Here is a 24,168-nt window from a genome sequence, read left to right on the forward strand (position 1 = left end):
AAGCTATTCCAGACCACGTGCACTGAAGGCTAGAGCAATTTCCTCATCTGATGAAGAAGACACAGATGACAGCATTTGTGACCCTGAAGAATTTGGACAGGAGCTTGCAATGCTTGTGAGGAAAATTCCAGAGATTTACACGACGTGGCCAGTTCGGTAAATCATCAAGAAGAGACATGAGGAAATCAGAATCTGCATTTGAGGACTACAAGAATCGAACCTGTCACAAGTGCAAGAAATCAGGTCACTACATTGCTGATTGTCCCTGTTGGGGAAACGAATCAAAGAAGAAGAAATACAAGGATGACAGCTCTGATGACTCGAAGAAGAAGAAGAAATCTTCAAAATCCTCATTTTCAAAGCCCTCATCACACAAGAAGACTAGTTTCAGAAAGGCTCGTGCAGTTATTGGCAAGGAAATGGACTCCGAGGCAGAATCAGAGGAATGTGATGAAGAAGAGGGTTCTGATGAAGACTCAGAATCTGGACAGGCTAGTCTTGCACTAGCAACCACTTTCGTCAGCAAGTCAATCTTCAATCTTGAAGAAAATGATTGCACCATCCATACTGATGACTATGCTGATGACATCGCTCCAACCTATTGCTTCATGGCAAAAGGTTCAAAGGTATCAAATAATGCCTCCTCCTCTGATTCAAGTGACTGTGAACCTAATGATTATAAGAAACCCAGTTACAGTAAACATGCTATGATTGCCACTAAACAACAAACTGCTCTGGAAAAGCTTCAGAAACTGCTAGACAAGAGTGATGATCTGTTGAATGATGAAATGAACCTTACCCGAATCCTCACTGATGACATGAGAAGTCTTCAGTCTAGATTTGATAATCTTCAGGATCATTATGATACACTCCTCACTGATCATGAGAAGCTTTCCTGTGAATTTCTTCAAAGGAAGCTTGATCTTGAGAAGCTGAGGATGTCTCATGACGGTCTTGGTATGGAAAATGATTCATTACTAGCTCAACAGATCAGCGCTAGTCAAGTTGAATTTATTCCTCCATGTCTTAAATGCATTGAACGCGAAACTGCTAATTCCTCACCAGAATCATCAAATGCTACCATTGCTACAAATTCTTCAACTGCACCTGCTGTGTCTATTTCCTCACTTGAGGAAAACACAAATGTTACTGATAAATATGCAGGATTGAAGGAACTGTACATGACAGGCATGTACAAAAGCCTCAAAGGACATCAAACCCCTTGTGATGTGCTCAAAAAGCAGATCTTGAACAGGAACCCGAGGAAAGAAGGAATTGCCTTTGAGAGGAAATTAAATGCTGATGGATCTTATTGGAAACCTGAGCAGTATCCCAAAACCTCATGGGTTGCTGCTACTGGGCCTCCTTTTGATCCATCTAATCTAACTGGCTTTGCATGTGAATTATCCTATTCCTCGGATGAGTCATTTGATTCCAACTATGAACTGTTCTAAAATCAATCTGGTGAAGTATTTGCTCGATATGTTGGAACTAACTGCAGAATGGCCCTCCTCTGAGGAAAATCTGGGTTCCCAAAAGTTGTCTTGAAAATCTTCAGGTGAATGTCCTCATGACACCACCACTGAAGAATCTGAACCCCAGATCAAATTCCTTAGGAGGACCAAAATCTTCAAGAGGATCAAAATCCTCATCTGGTCAAAACTATGCTCGTACCCGTGCTTATGCTTCTATTATGTAGGGAAACTACAAGGAATATGAATATGAGCGTTACTCCTCAAATCATTATGTTCATAAATCCTCAAACCAGTTCTCTGCATATTCATATGAGTACTTTAATCCCCCTACTGTTAAGAGAAGTGCATTAGCTTCAATGCCACCTTTCTCATATGGTGCTCGCAGGATGATGAACGCTTTACCACCCCTTCAGATGTGGGTGGTGAAGAAATCAAACTAATCACTTCTGCAGGTCAGGTCTCCAGATGAAAATCATCATCTAAAGAATTTGCTGGAGACCTGAGGAAATGCTTGATAGGACGCAAGCTAATGATTGATGAAATAGAAATATTTCACACGTCCTTACATTTCTGTTATGATGAAATTACTGATGTGATGAAATTAGTATCATATTCTTCAAAACTGAAGCATATGAGATGGTAAGATGTACTAATTCATCTGCAGGATAACAAACCCAAGAATACTGAGTGGGTTCTTGATAGTGGCTGCACACATCACATGACTGGTGATAAAAGCTTACTGATGAAAATGCCACTAACTCCATCACCTCTGAAGCAAATCACATATGCTCACAAAGGTAAAAGCATGGTATTGGGACTTGGCAAAGTAGCAATTTCCAAGGATAGGCATATGGACAAAGTGATGCTTGTTGAATCCCTTGGTTTTAACCTCATGTCAGTCTCGATGCTTTGTGATCTTGATATGATTGATATCTTTGGTAGATATAGATGTGTAGTCATCATGGAATCTGACAGATACAAAGTCTTCGAAGGTGTAAGAAGAGGGGATTTGTACATTATTGATTTCTCTACAGGTCCTCAACCAGCCACTTGCTTACTAGCAAAAACCTCAGAAGGATGGCTGTGGCACCGAAGACTGGGTCATGCAGGCATGAGGAATTTGCACACGCTTGCAAAGAAGAAGCATGTCATCGGCATCGAATCAGTCAAATTCCTCAATGATCATCTCTGCAGTGTTTGTGAATCTGGGAAAATGATCAGATCCAAGCATCCCTCTAAAACCATCATGACCACTACACGTCCATTTGAATTGCTTCATATGGATTTATTTGGACCTACTCACTATGCCACACTAACCAATGCAGCATCTTTATATGGCTTCGTCATAGTTGATGATTATTCCAGATATACTTGGGTGCATATCATAGTGTATAAAACTGAAGTGCAGGAAATCTTCAAACGATTTTCTTCAAGGGCCTCGACGAACTTTGGCATCAAGATCAAACACATCAGGAGTGATAATGGAACCGAGTTCAAAAACACTGGTCTTGATGATTATCTTGATGAACTTGGTATTACTCACGAATTGTCTGCTCCTTATACTCCTCAGCAGAATGGTGTCGTCGAAAGGAAGAACAGGGCTCTGGTTGAAATGGCAAGAACTATGCTTGAAGAATATCAGACTCCTCGTCGCTTTTGGCCTGAAGCAATCAACACTGCATGGCATATCATCAACAGGGTATATCTTCACAAATTCCTCAAGAAAACCTCATATGAACACCTCACTGACAAGAAACCCAATGTAAGTTAATTCAAAGTCTTCGGTGCAAAATGTTGGATTAGAGACCCTCACCATAGCTCAAAATTTGCACCTAAGGCACATGAAGGTTTTATGCACAGTTATGGAAAGGACTCGCACACTTACAGAGTCTTCAACAACTATCACAACAAAGTTGTTGAGACTGTAGATGTGCGGTTCGATGAAACTAATGGCTCGCAAAGAGAGCAATTGCCTTCTAATCCAGATAAGCTGTCTCCTGAGGAAGCAATAAAGCTTAAGCCTACTGAAGACATTGTCCCCACTGAGGAAATTGGTGAAGAAACGATCCCCATCGCTGATAAAAACCAAGAAGATGCTACTGAGGAAATTGCAACAGCACCACTTCCTCAGCCCAGACAAAATCCTCAACCAGCTCATCCGAGGATTGCAAACGAAGTAGAACTTGACAAAATCCTCAACGGCATCAACGCGCCAGGTCCTCTCACTCGCTCAAAAGCTTCACATTTAGTTAACTTTTGTGGGCATTTTTCCTTTGTATCCATCACAGAACCCACAAAAGTTGCTGAGGCTTTTCTGGAACCGGAGTGGATCCAAGCTATGCAAGACGAACTTCTTCAATTCAAGCTGAATGACGTATGGGAGCTTGTCAAACGACCAGATCCTCGCAAGCACAACATCATCGGCACCAAGTGGATTTTCCGAGACAAGCAAGATGAGGACGGTCAAGTGGTGAGGAACAAGGCACGACTTGTAGCCCAGGGCTACACCCAGGTTGAAGGAATAGATTTCGATGAAACTTTTGCACCTGTTGCTAGACTTGAAGCTATTCAAATATTACTTGCTTATGCTATTCATCATAACATCACCTTATATCAAATGGATGTGAAAAGTGCATTCCTCAATGGTAAGCTTGAGGAAGAAGTATATGTTGCTCAGCCCCCAGGTTTTGAGGATCCAAAGAATCCAAACAAAGTCTTCAGACTCAAAAAGGCTCTGTATGGCCTCAAGCAAGCCCCTCGGGCATGGTATGATACATTGAAGGAATTCCTCATGAAGAAAGGCTTCAAACCGGGTTCTCTCGATCCAACTCTTTTCACTAAATCCTATGATAATGAGCTATTTGTGTGTCAAATATATGTCGATGATATCATATTTGGCTGTACTGACAAAAGATACAGTGATGAATTTGCCTACATCATGAGTGAGGAATATCAGATGTCCATGATGGGGGAGCTGAAATTCTTCTTAGGTCTTCAAATTCGTCAACAAAGCAATGGAATCTTCATATCACAGGAGAAATACCTCAAGGATGTTCTGAGGAAATTCGACATGCATGAATGCAAAGGTGCCAAGACTCGATGCCTACCAACGGCCACCTCGGCACTGATGAAAATGGTAAAGATTTCGATCAGAAGGTATACCTTTCTATGATTGGCTCCTTATTGTATTTATGTGCATCTAGGCCAGATATAATGCTTAGTGTTTGCATGTGTGCACGTTTTCAAGCAAAACCGAAGGAATCACACCATAGGGCTGTGAAACATATTCTTCGATACTTAGCTCACACACCAACACTAGGATTATGGTATCCCAAGGGCTCCAATCTTCATCTGGTAGGGTATTCTGATTCAGACTATGCTGGTGACCGTGTGGATCGCAAGTCAACTTCTGGCACATGCCATTTCCTCGGAAGATCACAAGTTTGCTGGTCCTCAAAGAAGCAGAACTGTGTATCACTCTCCACTGCCGAAGCTGAGTACATTGCTGCTGGTTCTTGCTGTGCTCAATTGCTGTGGATGAAGCAAACCCTCAAGGACTACGGCATCAACATGAAGAATGTGCCTCTCTACTGTGACAATGAGAGTGCTATCAAGATTGCATACAACCCAGTACAGCACTCGAAGACCAAGCACATCCAGATTCGTAATCATTTTCTTCGGGACCATGTCCTCAAGGGCAATATCCTCATCGACCATGTGAAGACTGATGATCAACTGACAGATATCTTCACCAAGCCCTTGGATGAGAAAAGGTTTTGCAAGTTGCGGTGTGAGCTAAATATCTTAGAATCTTCAAATGTTTTGTAAAAACATGCACACATCCTAACACATATGCAAAGTTGATGACTTAGATGTGCAACACATGATGAAACGATTTTCTTCAACTGATGAAGAAAGTCACTCTGAATGTGAAGAAATTGATTCTCAGGGCCCTACGACAATTGTACGCGGCGTCTATAATCAACATTCTTATATGGTGGGTAACGCCACCGCCCAATGTGAAATTCCTCAAGTTGATTTTCTTCAAATGATCAATTTCCTCACAATGCATTTTTCTTCAAAACAACTGTTCTTCATTGTGATGATTTATTACAAAATCTTCAAAAACACTTGATGACTTTCATTTGACTAGATAGACTGTGATTTCTAGTCCTCAACAACATTCACTTATTGCTATTTCTTCAAGTTGATGTTTCTACTAAGTGAATGTGATCGGACCGTACTTTCCCTCTATGCTATACTTATCCAGTCTATTCAATTCTTCATATGCGTTCTATTTGAAACTTTGTTCAAAATCTTCACTGCGTCCTTGTCAGCTGATGATTTTGTAACGAAAATCCTCAAATCTTCAAAAATTGTTTCTTTAAAGACACAGTAACTGAACCCCCACTTCCCACGATTGGATAACCACGATCTCCACTATCTCCACCACATCGTACGGGAGCTGCACGTGTCCTGCGGAGACGTAGAGGCAGGGGCTATTTGGTCTGACATTTTCGCGCCAAACAGTAACTTTTGGGCTATAAATTTGTCCTTATCCCCCTCCGTATCCTCTTCTTTGCCTCATCGCTCTCCTGCCACACCACACTCCACCGAACCCTACCGCCACCGCTGGTAGTCTTGCCGCCGGTGAGGAAGAGCTTCACTGCCTCGACCTCTTCGTCGCCAGAACCACGCCGGAGTCGGACCATCTTCGTCCGCCGCCGCCGTAGATGTCCTCTGTCGCCGAGTTAGGGTGCATTAGACACTCGAACGAAGAGCCTCTCCAACACTACTTTCTGTGTTCTTCGTACGCACCTTCCAGGGTAAATATATCCCATTTTTACAGCAGATTAGATCTGAAATTTTACATCTTCTATGTGAAATCTGTTTTTCCTCAAGATACGATGCGCACATGATTCCTCAAACACTACCTATCACCACAATCATTGATGAACTAGCTAAGCATCTAAGATTTTCACGAGATTCCTCAATTGTGCAAATTTTCGGATCTGTACAATTCTGGAACCCAAGAACAGTATGCTTAGGCAAATTCCTCAACCACTGGTTATATTCCTCAAACTGTCAAACTTTTTCATTTTCTTCAAATCTGAGAACGCATATGACCTCTCCAAATTCCTCGCAACTATACTATGTTCACAGGTACACACATGTCAGCTGATGAATCTCTCGGTTCTCATCACATTAACTCATTTGCAGCGTTTCTGGAAGAAACTCTTCAAGGCTCATCAGAATCCTCAAGAGTTCAAAATCAACAGCAAAGTCCTCAACTGAAGAAAATGGAGGAAGAGAGAAAACAGAAGGGAGGAAAGAAACTAGAGCAAAACACAGCTGCTGATATCCCTGAGGACATATACTTGGACTATTGTACGCCTGATGAACATGAGGCAATGGCCAAGAGAAAGATAATGCTGCAGAAGATTGAACGCCGATGGGCGAAGGAATGGAAGGAGTACAGGTTTGTGACTCCCAAATATGCGAAGAAATTCGCTTTGAAGCCTCCTGGCAGAAGGGCCCCACTTGAGGATCATCAAGTAGCACATCCCTCAAGTCTCATGACAATTGATGACTACCCAGATGAGAAAGAAAAACAGCTGGCCAAGCTCAAGAAGCAAGCAGAAGTTGCAGTAAGGAAATTTAATGAATCCTCAGCTGCTGCCTCCGGTGCTGCTAATTCCTCAGCGGCAGAAACCTCAGGCTCCGAAATTCCTCACCCGCAGTCTGTGCCATCAAAGCAAAGGGCTCCAAAGCCTCAAGAGAAGTCTGCTCAGGCTTCTGTCACAAAACCCTCAGCTCCAAAACCCTCGTTACCGAAACCTTCAACACCAAAACCATCAGCGCCAAAACCCTCTGCACCAATCTCCTCAGCACCAAAATCCTCAGCTCCACCTCCAAAGCCTGAAGAGAAATCAGTACAAAAGCATGTCGTGAAACCTACGACCGCCAGCTCCAGCTCCTCACTCCCAGCTGCAACTAGCTCGGAGACAAAGTCTTCAACACCTCTTGTGAAGACTTTGGCAACTGCTGAACGTGCACCTCTGCCCAGCCCCAGCAAAATCATCGCAGTCCCATCTGCATCGGAGGGAAGTGATGAATATGATGATGAAACCCTGCAAGCCATCATCAGAAACAAGCAAGAAAGGGTAGCACAAGCATCAGGTAGTGCTATTCCTCTGGCCATGGATCCCAAGGTCCTCCTTGACTACATCAATATATGGTATGAGGACCCAAACACTCCCATTGATGATTTGAAACATCCTCCTGGCATCAGCCACATGGTGGCCACCTTCATAAATGAAGCCTTGTGGAAAGAATAGCAGGCCAGGCAGGCAAAGGTTGCAAAGGCCAAAAAGGAGAAATTCCTCACGCGGAATCTCCTCAAACTAACTCATGATGCACTGGTGTCAAACCAGGCAGAGCTGCAAGTACTGACTGACAAGTATGACAAGCTGTCAGATCGCAAAAGCATCAAGAGCAATTTCATCAAGCTAGCCACTAGTGTTGTTGATGACTACAACAAGAGAACCGCACCTCCAGCACCAACTCCTCAGCCCTTGGTTGAGCAGCCAGTAGATGCATCTCCTGATGAGGAGGAAACTCCTCAAGCTGAGGAAGACCACCAAGAGCGTCGTGTTGATGAACCGGCCATTGAAGAAATCATCACGGAAACTGCAAGTGATGAAATTGCAACCGCTGATGAGACTGCTCCTGATCCAGCTGCTTCATCAAAGCAGGCTGATGACTCTGTTCCAGCTGGTTCCTCACTACCAGCTGAAGAATCTGAAGAAAGAACACCTTCACCAAAAGCTTCAAAGGTGAAGAAGATAATTCCGTCTGCATCAGACGTGAAGAAAACAAGGGCTGCTGAAAAGGAAGCCAAGAAGAGAAAAGCCTCCTCAGCAGTAGAAGAGACACAGGCAAAGCACCTCAAAGAAACTGAAGAAACTGCTCCTCTGGACCCAGTGCCTCTCAATGTCGCCCCTTCCTATGAGATGGTCGTCATTGATGACCCAGCTACAAGGGCAGATGAGGAAATGAAGGATTTCGCCTCTGAGGAACACACTGATGAGGAAATCCAGATTGATGACAGTCCTCAACCTCTTATTCCTCAGACAGAAACTGCTCAAGCATCAGCTGCACCAGCTGATGAAATTGCTTCTGCCGTAAAGCCAGCTGAATAAAAACAAGCTGAGGAAAATGTACATTCTGAGCAAACTCCTCAAGATGAGGAACAGGCTGACCCAACTCCTCCAAATGAGAAAGAAGCAGAAATTCCTCAGCCTGAAGCTCGGCCAGAGCAAGCATCATCTCCCCAGCAAAAAGTACCAGCTGATGAAATTCCTCACCTTGAGGAAAATGTTGAAGAAAATGTACCCGCCCAAGACAATGAATTCATTGTGCTCAACGCAGAGACTACCATTGTTGTCTCCTCCCCCATTCCTCAGCAAAATCTTAAGCCAGTTCAGCGCCAACCATTCTCCAAGCGTCCAAAGTTTCAAAAAGAAGATTTCTTTGAAGAACGCATGTATTTCATCGGAGAGAACCCTTATGACAAGCCTCAAATGAGGCATCTGAAGTTTTGGACAAGGACTCAGATGAACTACTATTCCTCTGTTCTCTGTGGACGCAACAAGATATTCCAGCACAGGCACATTCCTCATGTTGAGCTTGAAGCAATACCCTGCCTAGAACCAGTCCTTAGTGTACTCCATGATGCAAGTTTGCTTCCCATATGCTTAGACATATCAGACTGGAATAGCGAGCTCATTCTTGAATTCTATGCCACTCTGCACATATCTGGCAACGCTGACGACATCAACACTTGGGTGTTTGACTGGATGTCCCAAAATACTCACTACAAAGCTCCTGGTTCTGAACTCCTCAGAGAACTGCCCATACCAATTCCCTCAGATGGGGCAGTGAAGCTTTATGGTGAGCGTGAGCTGCCAAATGGTATGATGGTAGTCCTCATGAAGCCTTTGGCTGAAGGCAAACCCTCAAGAACAACCTTCCTCGTCCATGAGCTCAAGTACACACCGGTCTGTCTACAGAATCCTCTGCAGTGTGCTCGCGCCAATAAAAGGCCATAACGATGAAGAAGATGTTGTAGGCCTCATGAAGAATATCCTCTTCAACATCATTCACGGTATTCCTATTAATATCCATGATTTCTTCTTGAGGACTTTGGCCGACAATGCCATGTGCCCCTATGATCACAAGATTTATGCCCCGTGGATCATGAGATTCATCAGGACAAGGACATGCATCAACTTTCATGCTGATTGTCAAAACCATGTTGGGTATATGCCTCCTATCCGGGTCAACAAGAAGACTTTTGAGCCCATTGAAGGAAAAGGAAAATCTGTGATTGAAGAAGGCAGCAGGCCCCTTGATGGCCAGTTCAGAGAGCCAGAAGCATATTCTTCATGGGACGATACAGAGACTCGTCCAGCAAGCCCCGTTCCTCCTCGCGTGCTGAATACCAGAGAACTCCTCCTCAGTCTTCACCAGAAGGTGGATCGCAACCACAAATGGGTCAAACGCCAGTTTGGTGCCATTGTGAAAACCCTCACTGAAACACAGAACTCTGTGAAGATTAACCATCACTATGTGCATGAGGTTTTTGACTGCACCTAGGCTACACTTGCACATCTGAAGACTCAGGCTGAGCTTGAAGAAATGGACTTTGAGCGAGACTTTGACTGGTCGTGGCCTCCCAAGAAGAAGTTCAGGCCCATTCCAGTGCCAGACCTTGAAGACAACTCCTTTTCTTCATTCCGCACTGTTGAATCTGATGAGAACAACTCGACACTGCAACCGGCCCCAGGAAGAAGACTACTCCCAAGAAGCATCACGGCTCTTCCTCGACCGCCAAGAAATGAAGTCTTCATGGGTGTTAGTCCTCAGTTTGTCCCTTTTTTTCACTTGATGACAAAGGGGGAGAAACTCGAGAGTTAGTCTTCAAGCGGGATATTTTTGGGGCTTATGAACTATATTTAAGTTACAAACTCTTGGCTCTTCTGAAGTTTTTATGTAATGAGTTTTAACTTAAGCTCGATGGTACTCTGACGCTTTTGAACGTTTTTCTTCGCATGCTTATTCCTCAAGTTTTAATGCACGCATGCTGAAATTCGTCAGATACCATTTGCCATCATGCATCTTCATTTTCTTCATATGATATGTTATATGTATGCATGATTTACAAGACTCAGGGGGAGATCTCCATGATATAAATCATCAATGTGCATTTGCTGTGAAAAGCAAAATCTTCAAGATATGCACATCTCCAGGGGGAGTCTCTCTGAATCTTGTTTTCAAATTCCTCAAATAAGTATTTACACTTCATATTTTTATTCCCTGTTGAAGACTTAACGTAATTGTCATCAACCACCAAAAAGGGGGAGATTGTAAGTGCATCTAGTGCCCCTTAGTGATTTTGGTGGTTTGAAGACTTATAGGTTAAGTATCTAATGTGTTTGTGATTGTACACATGATCTATAAGTCATTGAGGAGTTTGAGATATTTGAAGAATACCGACCCCTAAAAATATATGTCTTCAGTTGAAGAAATTGGTCTGAAACTGAAGAAATGAACCGCGACGAATCTGTGATGAAATTCATATTCCTCATGAAGATACTGATATTGAGAAGTCCGGTGGTTCCTAAAGAAATTCATTCTGAAGAATTTGAAGCGTGAAGATTTACACTTTCTGTTTTACTTTCTTCGCATTTGAGTAATAGGAACACCGTACTGTTAAAGGGGTCAAAGTAACACTATGGAATGGATTTCCTCATGATGCTCAACCCAAGCCTAGTCCTACCAAAAGCCTCAAGTGAGGAATACGAATGACATGAGGACTCTCACAGTTGAGGGTTCCGACCGTTTCGATCACCACGTCAAGTCATTGGTCTTATCCACTCCAACGGTCATATTATTTAAGGGCATTAGTGTCAAATCATGTCGGGATGCTCCCATGCTATAAATAGCCACCCCCCACAACCACTAGCTGGTTGGCTGCTCCGTTAGAAACTGACACTTGTCATAAGAGCAACCCAAATTCCTCAGAGCTTTCGAGAGTAATTCATCAGTGAGGAAATACACCACCCACTGAAGCCACAAACCAAACCTAGTGATTAAGCATCACTGAAGAAGTTGTTCCTGTGTGGGACTGAAGCCTTTTACCTTTGAGGACTGTGCATCCTCCAGACGGTTAGGCGTCATGGTCTAGAGCAATCCAGCAGTCAATTGTGGATCGCTGGGTGACCAAGTTTGTGAGGGTTTGGAAGTCTGCCCTGAAGACTTACCAGGAGTGTTGGGCGAGGACTGTGTGTCCTTAGCTCAAGGAGAATACGGTAGGGACTGTGTGTCCTGGGACTGGGTGTCCTTTGGTTTGAATACCAAGCCGGTCCAAACCAGATGTACGACTGTCACAGCAGTTGGAACTGGATCATCAACGACTGTCTTCACTGAGAAACGTGTTCTAATTCCTCAACTCTTTACTTTCCCGTATTATGTGTTGATGACTTTCACTGTGACTGTTTGAAGAATTTGTTGAAGACTTTCTCTGAATTTCCTCAACCCCAAATTCTTCACGATAGTTAATCATCATTTGTATTCTGCGTGCCTGCTTACTGTGCAATCTGTTTTCACAGTCTTCACTCTGAAATACTGCTGTTGTGAACGTTTGCACGTCTGATCCTTTACTGTTTCCGCTGTAAGTTAGTCATTAGTGAGGAATTTCCTCAAAAGGAATTTCCTCAGTGATGAAATTCTAAAAATCTCCTATTCACCCCCCCCCCCTCTAGTAGATATAACGCACTTTCAACTACAAAATAAGAATTAAGACAACGTCTAACCATAGCATTAAACTAGTGTATCCAAATCAGCCCCTTACGAAGCAACGCATAAACTAGGGTTTAAGCTTCTGTCACTCTAGCAACCCATCCTCTACTTACTACTTCCCAATGCCTTCCTCTAGGCCCAAATAATGGTGAAGTGTTATGTAGTCGACGTTCACATAACACCACTAGAGGAAAAACAACATACAACTCATCAAAATATCGAACGAATACCAAATTGACATGACTACTATTAGCATGACTTATCCTATGTCCTCAGGAACAAAAGTAACTACTCACAAAGCATAACCATATTCATGACCAGACAGGTAATGAGTAGCATTAAGGATCTAAACATAAACTCTTCCACCAAGTAATCCAACTAGCATCAACTACAAAGAGTAATTAACACTACTAGCTACCTTACAAGTACCAATCGGAGCCGCGAGACGGAGATTCGTTACAAGAGATGAACTAGGGTTTGGAGATGAGATGGTGCTGATGAAGATGTTGATGGTGATGAGTCCCCTCCGATTAGAGGAGTGTTGGTGATGACGATGGCGACGATTTCCCCCTCCGGGTGGGAAGTTTCCCCGGCAGGATCGTCCTGCCGGAGCTCTAGATTGGTTCTGCTCAAGTTCCTCCTCGTGGGGACGGCGAATCCTCAAAAAAGCCTCCTCCTGATTTTTTTTCCGTGACGAACCCCTTCATATAGCAGAAGAGGGGGGACATAGGGCCAGCTGGATGCCAACAAGCCCCCTAGGCGCGGCGAGGGGGTGGCCACGCCTAGCAGGCTTGTGGCCATGTGCTGGCGCCCCTCTGGCGCTTCTTCGGCCCGGTATTTTTTATAAATCCGGAAAAAAATCGTCGTTGATTTTTACGGCGTTTGGAGTTGTGCGGAATAGGTATCTCAACTTTGCTCCTTTTTCAGGCCAGAATTCCAGCTGCCGGCATTCTCCCTCTTCAAGTAAATCATGCAAAATAAGAGGGAAAAGGCATAAGTATTGTATCGTGAAGTGGAATAACAGCCCAAGAAGAGATAAATATCAACATGAAAGCATGATGCAAAATGGACGTATCAACTCCCCCAAGATTAGACCTCGCTTGTCCTCAAGCGAAAGCCTAGCTCAATAAATATGTCCACATGTTTAGGGAGAGTGGTGTCGACAAAACAAGATACGAACACGCATGCATCATGATCATGATCAGAACAGCAATACAAACATATAATACCTCATGCTATAGTGACAATTCCTTCACAAAGTAAAGTATGGATCAAGAACCTTACCGAGAAGTAACAACCGATAGCCTTTAGTCATTGAAGCAATTGCAATTTATCACAACATCAGAAAGAGTCAAATAAGAGCTTGTAAAGCAAATCCACATACTCAATCATCCTTTCATTCTCTACAATTGCTACAACTCACGTGGTACTCATGAGATCAAAGTTTCAGCTGAACACAGAGAAAGATAGGGGCTTATAATTTTGTCTCCCAACTGCTTACCTCAAGGGGAATGTCAACAATAATAATTCATGAATGCTTACCTCCAAGTTGACATATGAATATAGATCTTTCCCTAGCATATGACGTTAGCCAAGATAAAGGCGAAACAAGGAATTGGTGCAGATCACCATGACTCTTTCAAGGGCAAAAAGTAAAGGTACAAGATAGGCCCTTCGCAGAGGGAAGCAGAGGCTGTCATGCACTTTTGAGGTTTGGATGTGTGTCCTCTTAGTGCGGAGAAACGTCACTTTATATTGCCTCCTGTGATAAAGAACTTTATTATGCAGTCTGTCGCTTTTATGCCTTCCTCATCACAGGTTTGTACAAAGCTTATTTTCCACACACTAATAGATCATACATATTAGGGAGCAATTTTTATTGCTAGCACCGATGACAACTTACTTGAAGGATCTTATTCAATCCATAGGTAGGTATGGTGGACTCTCATGGCAAAACTGGGTTGAAGGTTTATGGATGTACAAGTAGTATCTCTACTTCGTGCGGGAGTTTTGGCTAATATGAGGTGGAAGCAACCGTCACATGCTAAGGGATCTCTAGTCATATAACATTGTTCGGAACCAAGCAAACACAATTCATTATGTTGTCTTCCTTGTCCAACGTCTACTTCTAGGCATGCAAGAGTTTAGTGAGTGTTCACAATCATAGATGGTGTCAAAGATGATATATTTATATGTGAACATCTCCTTCCTTATCACTTCCTATTAATTGCAACAATGACCAAGGTCTACGTTTTTCTACCCTCAACAAGTTTCAATCAACATTCTTTTCATATGTGAAGCCATCACTTCCCATAAGGTCATTACATGATCTTTCATGCTTTTGTTCCTTTCTCACTCTTTTGATCATGGCAAGAGGCAAAGCCCTCAACTAAGACACTCTTTATTATATGGCTCACAAGCTCGAATACATCGGGGGTGACACAAAACAAAACTCAAGACTAAAACACTAAGACTTTTATTCTTCTAGAGAAAAAGAAAGGGAACAAACTAAAACAAAGGTAAAGGCAAAAGATGTGATGGTGATACGATATTGGGGAACTCCCCCAAGCTTGGCACAAGCCAAGGGGATTGCCCATACCCTTGCTCAGTTGTCTTCCTTTGGAGGTGATGGTGGTGGAGTTGCTTTGTCCTTTGCTTACAAGAGGGCCATCAATCTTTGATTTATACCTTGGAGATCTGTGATATGTTTCTCCAGCAAAACAACTTCACGAGTGATATAAGTATTGCGAGCACGAGTTGTTTCACAAAACCTCAAGAGTTCAATCAAGGATAGAGACAACAGGTCGAGGTAGGGTTGGAGGAAATCCACTTCTTCAACTTATTCCTTGTTGAACGCAGATTGTGCTTCATCCCACGCCTAATTCTTCTCCTTAGTTTTGCCCTTGATTTGTTTAGGTAGCCTTTCCTTGGCCTCCATTCTTTTCAGATCAACATTTACTTCTCCATAGACTTGAGGGAGATTGTTCTCCCCCACAGATTCATGGGACGACATCTTGCTCTATATCTGCGGCAGAAAACAGGCTCGAAACAAAAACTAAGGAAATCTGCGTGATATGAGGGTCAGACCTTTCGAGAGAATATAAATTGATTTTGTCCAAACCAGAAGGAGTACTCCGCATGAAAACGGAGTCCGAGAGGCACACGAGGTGGCCACAAGCCCCCCAGGCGCGGCCAGGGGGTGGCCCCGCGCCTGACAGGCTTGTCGCCTCCTCGCGCGCTTTCCGGACTACTTCCAAATTTTCTATTTTTTCAAATATTCCAAAACGGAGAAAATTTCCTACTCGAAAAGTTTTGGAACCTGTTTTCTTACCGAATCACATACCTCTTTGTTTTTGGAGTCTGAAAGAGGCTGATAAACATCCCTTAGGTATTCCTCCGGAGTTATGGTATTGATGATATTGCTTTCAACATTTATGGGAGTACCTGAGATATAATGCTTGATTCTTTGCCCATTTACCACTCTCGGACAATTACCTTCTGTGTTCATGATCTTGATAGCACCAGAACAATATACTTCCTCAACAATATTGGGACCTTCCCATTTAGAGAGAACCTTGCCTGCAAAAAATCTTAAACGAGAATTATATAGCAAGACATAATCACCTACATTGAACTCACGCTTTTGGATCCTCTTATCATGCCATCTCTTAACCTTTTCTTCGAACAACTTGGCATTCTCATATGCCTGAGTTCTCGATTCATCAAGCGAGCTAATGTCAAATAACCGCTTCTCACCAGCAAGTTTGAAATCAAAGTTGAGCTCTTTGATTGCCCAATAAACTTTATGCTCTATCTCAAGAGGTAAATGACATGCTTTACCTTACACCATTTTGTATGAGACATGCCCATGGGATTCTTATAGGCAGTTCTATAAGCCCAAAGTGCATCATCGAGCTTCTTAGACCAATTCTTTCTAGACCTGTTGACAATCTTTTGAATAATTAGTTTAATTTCTCTATTGCTTAGCTCTACTTGACCACTGGACTGAGGGTGATAGGGAGACACAATTCTATGGTTGACATCGTACTTAGCAAGTGTTTTACGGAAAGCACCATGAATGAAATGTGAACCACCGTCGGTCATTAGATATCTAGGGACTCCAAATCTGGGGAAAATAACTTCTTTAAGCATCCTGATAGAAGTGTTGTGATCAGCACTACTAGTGGGGATAGCTTCTACCCACTTAGTGACGTAATCAACAGCAACTAGGATGTGAGTATGCACGTTGGATTTTGGAAAAGGTCCCATATAATCAAAGCCCCAAACATCAAATGGTTCAATGACAAGTGAATAGTTCATAGGCATTTCCTGACGTTTGCTAATATTACCTATTCTTTGACATTCGTCACAAGACAAGACAATCTTACGGGCATCCTTGAAGAGAGTGGGCCAATAGAATCCTGATTGCAATACCTTGTGTGCAGTTCTATCTCCCGCATGGTGTCCTCCGTAGGCCTCGGAGTGACACTTCTGTAGGATCTGTCCTTGTTCATGTTCAGGTACACAACATCTAATAACACCATCTAGTCCTTCCTTATAAAGGTGAGGATCATCCCAGAAGTAATGTCTCAAGTCAAAGAAGAATTTCTTCTTTTGCTGGTATGTGAAACTAGGTGGTATATATTTGGCAACGATATAGTTTTCATAATCAGCATACCACTGTGCACTACATGAAGCATTGATGACATTCAATTGCTCATCGGGAAAGCTATGATCAATAGGTTGTGGGTCATCAAGAACGTTCTCCAACCTAGAAAAGTTATCTGCTACAGGGTTATCAACACCCTTCCTGTCGACAATGTGCAGATCAAACTCTTATAGCAAGAGAACCCATCTGATAAGTCTAGGTTTTGCGTCCTTCTTCTCCATGAGGTACTTAATAGGAGCATGATCAGTGTGAATAGTGACTTTGGAATCAACTATGTAAGACCTGAACTTTTCACATGCAAACATGACTGCTAAAAATTCCTTCTCCGTAGTAGCATAGTTTCTTTGGGCACTGTCTAGAGTTTTACTAGCATAGTGAATAACATTCAACTTCTTATCAACTCTTTGCCCTAGAACAAAACCAACAGCATAATCGCTAGCATCACACATGATTTCAAACGGCAAGTTCCAATCAGGTGGTTGAACAATAGGTGCAGTTATCAAAGACCTCTTAAGTATTTTGAAGGCTTCCTCACAATCATCGTCAAAGACAAAAGGAATATCCTTTTGCAAGAGATTGGTAAGAGGCCTGGAAATCTTAGAGAAGTCTTTAATGGACCTTCTATAGAAACCAGCATGACCAAGGAAACTTCTTATACCTTTGATATCTGTGGGGTATGGCATTTTCTCGATTGCATCAACCTTAGCCTTATCGACTTCAATACCTCTTTCAGAAATTTTATGTCCTAAGACGATGCCTTCATTAACCATAAAGTGGCACTTCTCCCAATTCAAGACAAGGTTGGTGTCTTTACATCTCTGCAAGACTCGATCAAGGTTGCTGAGGCAACCATCAAAGGAAGACCCGTAAACGGAGAAGTCATCCATGAAAACCTCAACAATCTTTTCACAAAAGTCAGAGAATATAACCATCATACATCTTTGAAAGGTGGCAGGTGCATTACATAAGCCAAAATGCATACGTCTATAAGCAAAGGTACCGAAAGGGCAGGTGAAAGTGGTTTTCTCTTGATCAGATTGTGCAACTGGTATTTGGGAGAAACCAGAATAACCGTCTAGAAAGCAGAAGTGTGTGTGTTTAGAAAGTCTTTCTAGCATTTGGTCGATAAAAGGTAGAGGGTAATGATCTTTCCTAGTGGCTTTATTCAATTTCCTAAAATCGATCACCATCCTATAGCCAGTAATAATCCTCTTGGGATCAATTCATCCTTATCATTAGGGACAATGGTAATGCCTCCCTTCTTAGGGACGCAATGCACCGGACTCACCCAATCACTATGAGCAACAGGATAGATGATACCCGTTTCCAGGAGCTTTAGTATTTCTTTGCTCACTACTTCTTTCATCTGAGGATTTAATCTCCTTTAATGATCAGCAACTGGTTTGGAATCAGGATCAGTTTTAATCTTGTGCTGGCATGGAGTGGGACTAATGCCCTTAAGATCATCAAGAGTTTATCCAATAGCAGCACGGTGCTTCCTCAGAGTTTTTAATAACTTCTTTTCTTCATGCTCTGAGAGGCTAGCACTAATTGTGTCAGGATATATCTCTTTTTCATCAAGATAAGCATACTTAAGAGTATCGGGCAACTGTTTAAGCTTGAACACAGGATCACCCTTTGGTGAGGGTGGATCCCCAAGCAGTTCAACAAGCAAGTTATTCTTAAGAATAGGATATTGTTCTAAGACAACTCTATCTATCTCATCCCTTTCATCCATATACATATCATTTTCATGCTCAAGCAATTATTTCTCTAAGGGATCAGTAGGAGGCACGGCAATAGAAGCTAAGGCAATAGTTTCATCCTTACTGGGCAACCCTTTTTCATGAGGTTGTCTACCAAACTTGGAGAAATTGAACTCATGTGACACACCTTCAAAGCCAACAGTGACAATTTGCTTCTCATAGTCAATATGAGCATTGACGGTATTGAGAAAAGGTCTGCCAAATATGATGGGACAAAAGCTATCTTGTGCGGTAGCAAGAACGAGGAAATCAGCAGGATACTTTGTTTTACCCCACAAGACTTCAACATCCCTAACAATTCCCACATGGCAGATAGTATCTCTATTGGCAAGATGAATAGTGACATCAATAGGTTTTATCTCAACAGGTGCAATCTCGTCTTTGATTTCAACATATAAGGATTGAGGTATTGCACTAACACTAGCACCCACGTCACATAAACCATGATAACAATGATCTCCTATCTTAACAGAAACCACAGGCGTGCCAACAATAGGCCAATGTTTGTCTCTAGCGAGAGGTTTAGCAAATTCTAGCAGCATCTTCACAAAAGTGAATATTGTGTCCCTCAACATCATCAGACAGGAGATCTTTGATAATAGCAATGCTAGGTTCAACTCTAATTTGCTCAGGGAGTGTAGGTGTTCTAATGTAGCCTATACGTATCACAGTTGAATCTTTAGAATGATCCTTTATCCTAACAGGGAAAGGTGGTTTCTCAATGTAAGCACTAGGAACAATAGGATCATTATAGGCAATGACTTTATCTTCAACTAGATTGGGTTTAACTACATTGACTTCTAAAGGAGGATGGTATTTAAACCACTTCTCCTTGGGGAGATCAATATGAGCAGCAAATGATTCACACAATGAAGCTACTATCTCAGAGTCAAGTCCATACTTAGCGCTAAAATCACAAAAAGTATTTGTTTCAACAAAGGATTTAACGCAATCAAACTTGAAATTCATACCTGACTCCTTACCTTCTTCAAGCTCCCAATCGTCAAAGTTGCGTTTAATTCTCTCCAATAAATTCCATCTGAAGTCAATATCTCTCCTCATAAAAGAACCGGTACAAGAAGTGTCAAGCATGGTGCGATCATCATGAGAAAGCCGACCATAGAAGTTCTGAATGATAATTTCTCTCGAGAGCTCATGGTTGGGGCATGAATATAACATTGATTTAAGCCTCCCCCAAGCTTGAGCGATGCTTTCTCTATCACGAGGCCAAAAATTATAAATATAATTCCGATCACGATGTACTAAATGCATAGGATAAAACTTTTGATGAAATTCCAATTTCAACCGATTGTAGTTCCATGAGCCAGTATCATCACATAGCCTATGCCATGTCAATGCCTTATCCTTCAAAGATAAATGAAAGACCTTCTTCTTGTCCTCATCCTCGGGCAAACCTGCAAGCTTAAATAAACCACAAACTTCATCTACATAGATTAGATGCAAGTCTAGATGTGATGTTCCATCTCCTGTAAAAGGATTAGCCAGCAGTTTCTCAAGCATACCCGAAGGAAATTGAAACGGGTTCTAATTCCTCAACTCTTTACTTTCCCGTATTATGTGTTGATGACTTTCACTGTGACTGTTTGAAGAATTTGTTGAAGACTTTCTCTGAATTTCCTCAACCCCAAATTCTTCACGATAGTTAATCATCATTTGTATTCTGCGTGCCTGCTTACTGTGCAATCTGTTTTCACAGTCTTCACTCTGAAATACTGCTGTTGTGAACGTTTGCACGTCTGATCCTTTACTGTTTCCGCTGTAAGTTAGTCATTAGTGAGGAATTTCCTCAAAAGGAATTTCCTCAGTGATGAAATTCTAAAAATCTCCTATTCACCCCCCCTCTAGTAGATATAACGCACTTTCAACTACAAAAGAAGAATTAAGACAACGTCTAACCATAGCATTAAACTAGTGTATCCAAATCAGCCCCTTACGAAGCAACGCATAAACTAGGGTTTAAGCTTCTGTCACTCTAGCAACCCATCATCTACTTACTACTTCCCAATGCCTTCCTCTAGGCCCAAATAATGGTGAAGTGTTATGTAGTCGACGTTCACATAACACCACTAGAGGAAAAACAACATACAACACATCAAAATATCGAACGAATACCAAATTCACATGACTACTATTAGCATGACTTATCCCATGTCCTCAGGAACAAAAGTAACTACTCACAAAGCATAATCATATTCATGACCAGAGAGGTAATGAGTAACATCAAGGATCTGAACATAAACTCTTCCACCAAGTAATCCAACTAGCATCAACTACAAAGAGTAATCAACACTACTAGCAACCTTACAAGTACCAATCGGAGTCGTGAGATGGAGATTGGTTACAAGAGATGAACTAGGGTTTGGAGATGAGATGGTGCTGATGAAGATCTTGATGGTGATGAGTCCCCTCTGATGAGAGGAGTGTTGGTGATGACGATGGCGACGATTTCCCCCTATGGGAGGGAAGTTTCCCCGGCATGATCGTCCTGCCGGAGCTCTAGATTGGTTCTGCTCAAGTTCCGCCTGATTTTTTCCCGTATGAAACCCTTCATATAGCAGAAGAGGGGGGCCATAGGGCCAGCTGGGTGCCCACAAGCCCCCTAGGCGCGACCAGGGGGTGACCGCGCCTAACAGGCTTGTGGCCACCTGCTGGCGCCCCTTTGGCTCTTCTTCGGCCCAGTATTTTTTATAAATCCGGAAATAAAATCCTCGTTGATTTTTACGGCGTTTGGAGTTGCGCAGAATAGGTATCTCAGCTTTGCTCCTTTTTCAGGCCAGAATTCTAGCTGTCGGCATTCTCCCTCTTCAAGTAAACCTTGCAAAATAAGAGGGAAAATGCATAAGTATTGTACCGTGGAGTGGAATAACAGCCCAAGAAGAGATAAATATCAACATGAAAGCATGATGCAAAATGGATGTATCAAGGCGCCATGTCCGGTACTGGGCTCCGCCGGGCTCACATTGGGAGGTGCTACCTTCGGGGGCGCGCATCTTGGTGAGGAACCAAGCTCCCGTCATCGACCTAAAGCTTCTTTGGTGGTGGTCATGTGGGCCAGTTTCGGTGCGGAGGCAGCCGACCCCCATGGAGGAGGTACTTTGCCGTGACATGGAGGAGGACGAGCACGTCCGTCGCTACTTGGTTGCGTTGGACGCCCGGTTCTCCAATACCTGGCAGGTTCTTCAAGGATCTCACCCGAGCTATGATTCTGTGATGGTTCCTTCTCTTTGGTTGTCCACCGCCCGCGCCTTAGTACAACGACAGCTCTTTGGGTGATCAGTTTGATGAGGAACCACGAGTGAACTAGATTATACTAGAGATGTATTCGAGATTATATTCGATAATATTCGAGATGTATTAAGTTGATTATTGGTAGTAATTGAAAGAGAATCTTTTTGCCTCTTGAGATCTATTGCAGGACAGGCGCTTTTGACTGTGTTGCCAGAAAAAATTAAGCTTCTTAGTGTCGACAGGTCCATCATTGTATGATTTTTGTTTTTTTATTGGTGTAACCTTTAGGATAGGTTTTTATTTCTCCAATGTCTATGATTTTTAATCTTATATATAATTATGAACACAGGAAATGGCGTGGTATGATGATAATAGGATCGCTGCGTGCCATTTGTGCTGGGATGATAGGGGTATATATGCGATCGTTATCCTCGCCTAGATAACGATGCGTCCTTCACCGTCAAGCTGGCGCACAACTTCCCGATTATTACGGTATGTAAAGACGAAATGTAATTTTTTGTTAGTCAAGTATGACGTGTGCTTTTTTTTTGCTTTAGTTAACCTTTAATTTTCTTTTGTACAATTCGACTAGTGCGTTCCCTGCCTTGCAATATTTTCTATCTTGGACAAGTTTCATTTTAAAGAGAAGGACAGTAGAGAGCCTAAGATAGCTCACCCAAGAACAGAGCATTTCACTTTTGTTGTCAATGTAAAAAATGATGAAGATCACACATATTTTGGTTGTTCTAATTGGAGAGCATTTTGCAAGGCATATGGGTTGAATGAGGACGTAAACATTACCTTTGATCTTGGTAATGATGGTGTCCGTGATAATAATAAAGAAATTTGGGTGCATGCGGAGGATGACTTGATTCCAGTTCTACCTCCACGTGCATTTTGTCAACATATTTGTTAGGTAATTTTTATTGATTATTGAAAAGTACCTTCATCCCGATTAAATTACTTTATTTTCAATTATTAGCTTATTTTCGTGCTACAAGAACTACATGAGAGATAGTAGATCAGACCTACTACAGTTTTGGCTCCAACCTTACTTGGTTGGAGAAAAATCATCTCATCTCATTTATTCATGATGTTGACAATCATGCTAAAAATTACATATTCGCAACATTTATCATGAATATGTGCCACTAGTGCACCAGTTGAGCCCTCATAACATCACTTCAGACAACTTTGTAAGATTTTTTATACCATTGCGTCACTAATCCATCTTTTTTATACATTGTTCTTAAGCAAAACTAGTTTGCTAACTATATTTTTATTACGAATAGGTACTCCTGCTAGAGACCGTGCCTAAATGGATGTTTACCACCGGTGATTTGGAAATGGTTAGCTTACGGCCAACCTGATTAATTACCGTGATAAATACATGATATCTTAAAGTGAAGACACTCTGAAAATCAAAGGATGGAGAAATGCAATACAAGCATCCATGATACCATTTGGAGAGGAATCCTTGTGCATCCCACAAGTTGGAGATAGATTGATCTGTGTTCCTCAATACGAAGATGTCGGAGTTGGCCTTTGTTTTGCTTTTTTACCTAGGAGAGAGTAGTGCTAAGTGTTTCAACCTTGTGATAACTTGGTCATTTTCTACTATGATAACAACCAGAATGATAAGGAGTTCATCTTTTTTATGCTATTTTACCTAGAATGATGAAGAGCTTTTTAACTAGTATATACAATGATGAGGAGTAATATATAGTGTCGTGTAATGCTTTATGTACGTACTATCTAGCGTCTAGTTGACACCGACCGAAAACACCAACAAGCATAAGGAACCAAAGATGATGGACACAAAAAGAAAAAGGGGAAACACAATATGAAACCCCTAATAAAACCCTCCAAAACCCCTACCCACCTTTCAAAAAAAAATCCGCAGCGCCTGGAGTTGCTGACGCCTGGCTGCCTTTGGGTCCCGGTTGGTGTTACCAACCGAGACTAAAGGTCCTCCTGCCTAGGCACCCCGCAGCGGCCACATGGAGCTCATTTGGGCCCTGTTCATAAGTCAACCGGGACTAAAGGTTTGGGCCTTTAGTCCTGATGGTTTTGTCCCGGTTGAAGAACCGGGACTAAAGGCCGTCTGGAACCGAGACTAATGACCCTTTTCCTACTAATGGCCCCA

Source organism: Hordeum vulgare, chromosome 7H (genome assembly GCF_904849725.1).
Source record: "Hordeum vulgare subsp. vulgare chromosome 7H, MorexV3_pseudomolecules_assembly, whole genome shotgun sequence".
Lineage (NCBI taxonomy): Eukaryota > Viridiplantae > Streptophyta > Magnoliopsida > Poales > Poaceae > Hordeum > Hordeum vulgare.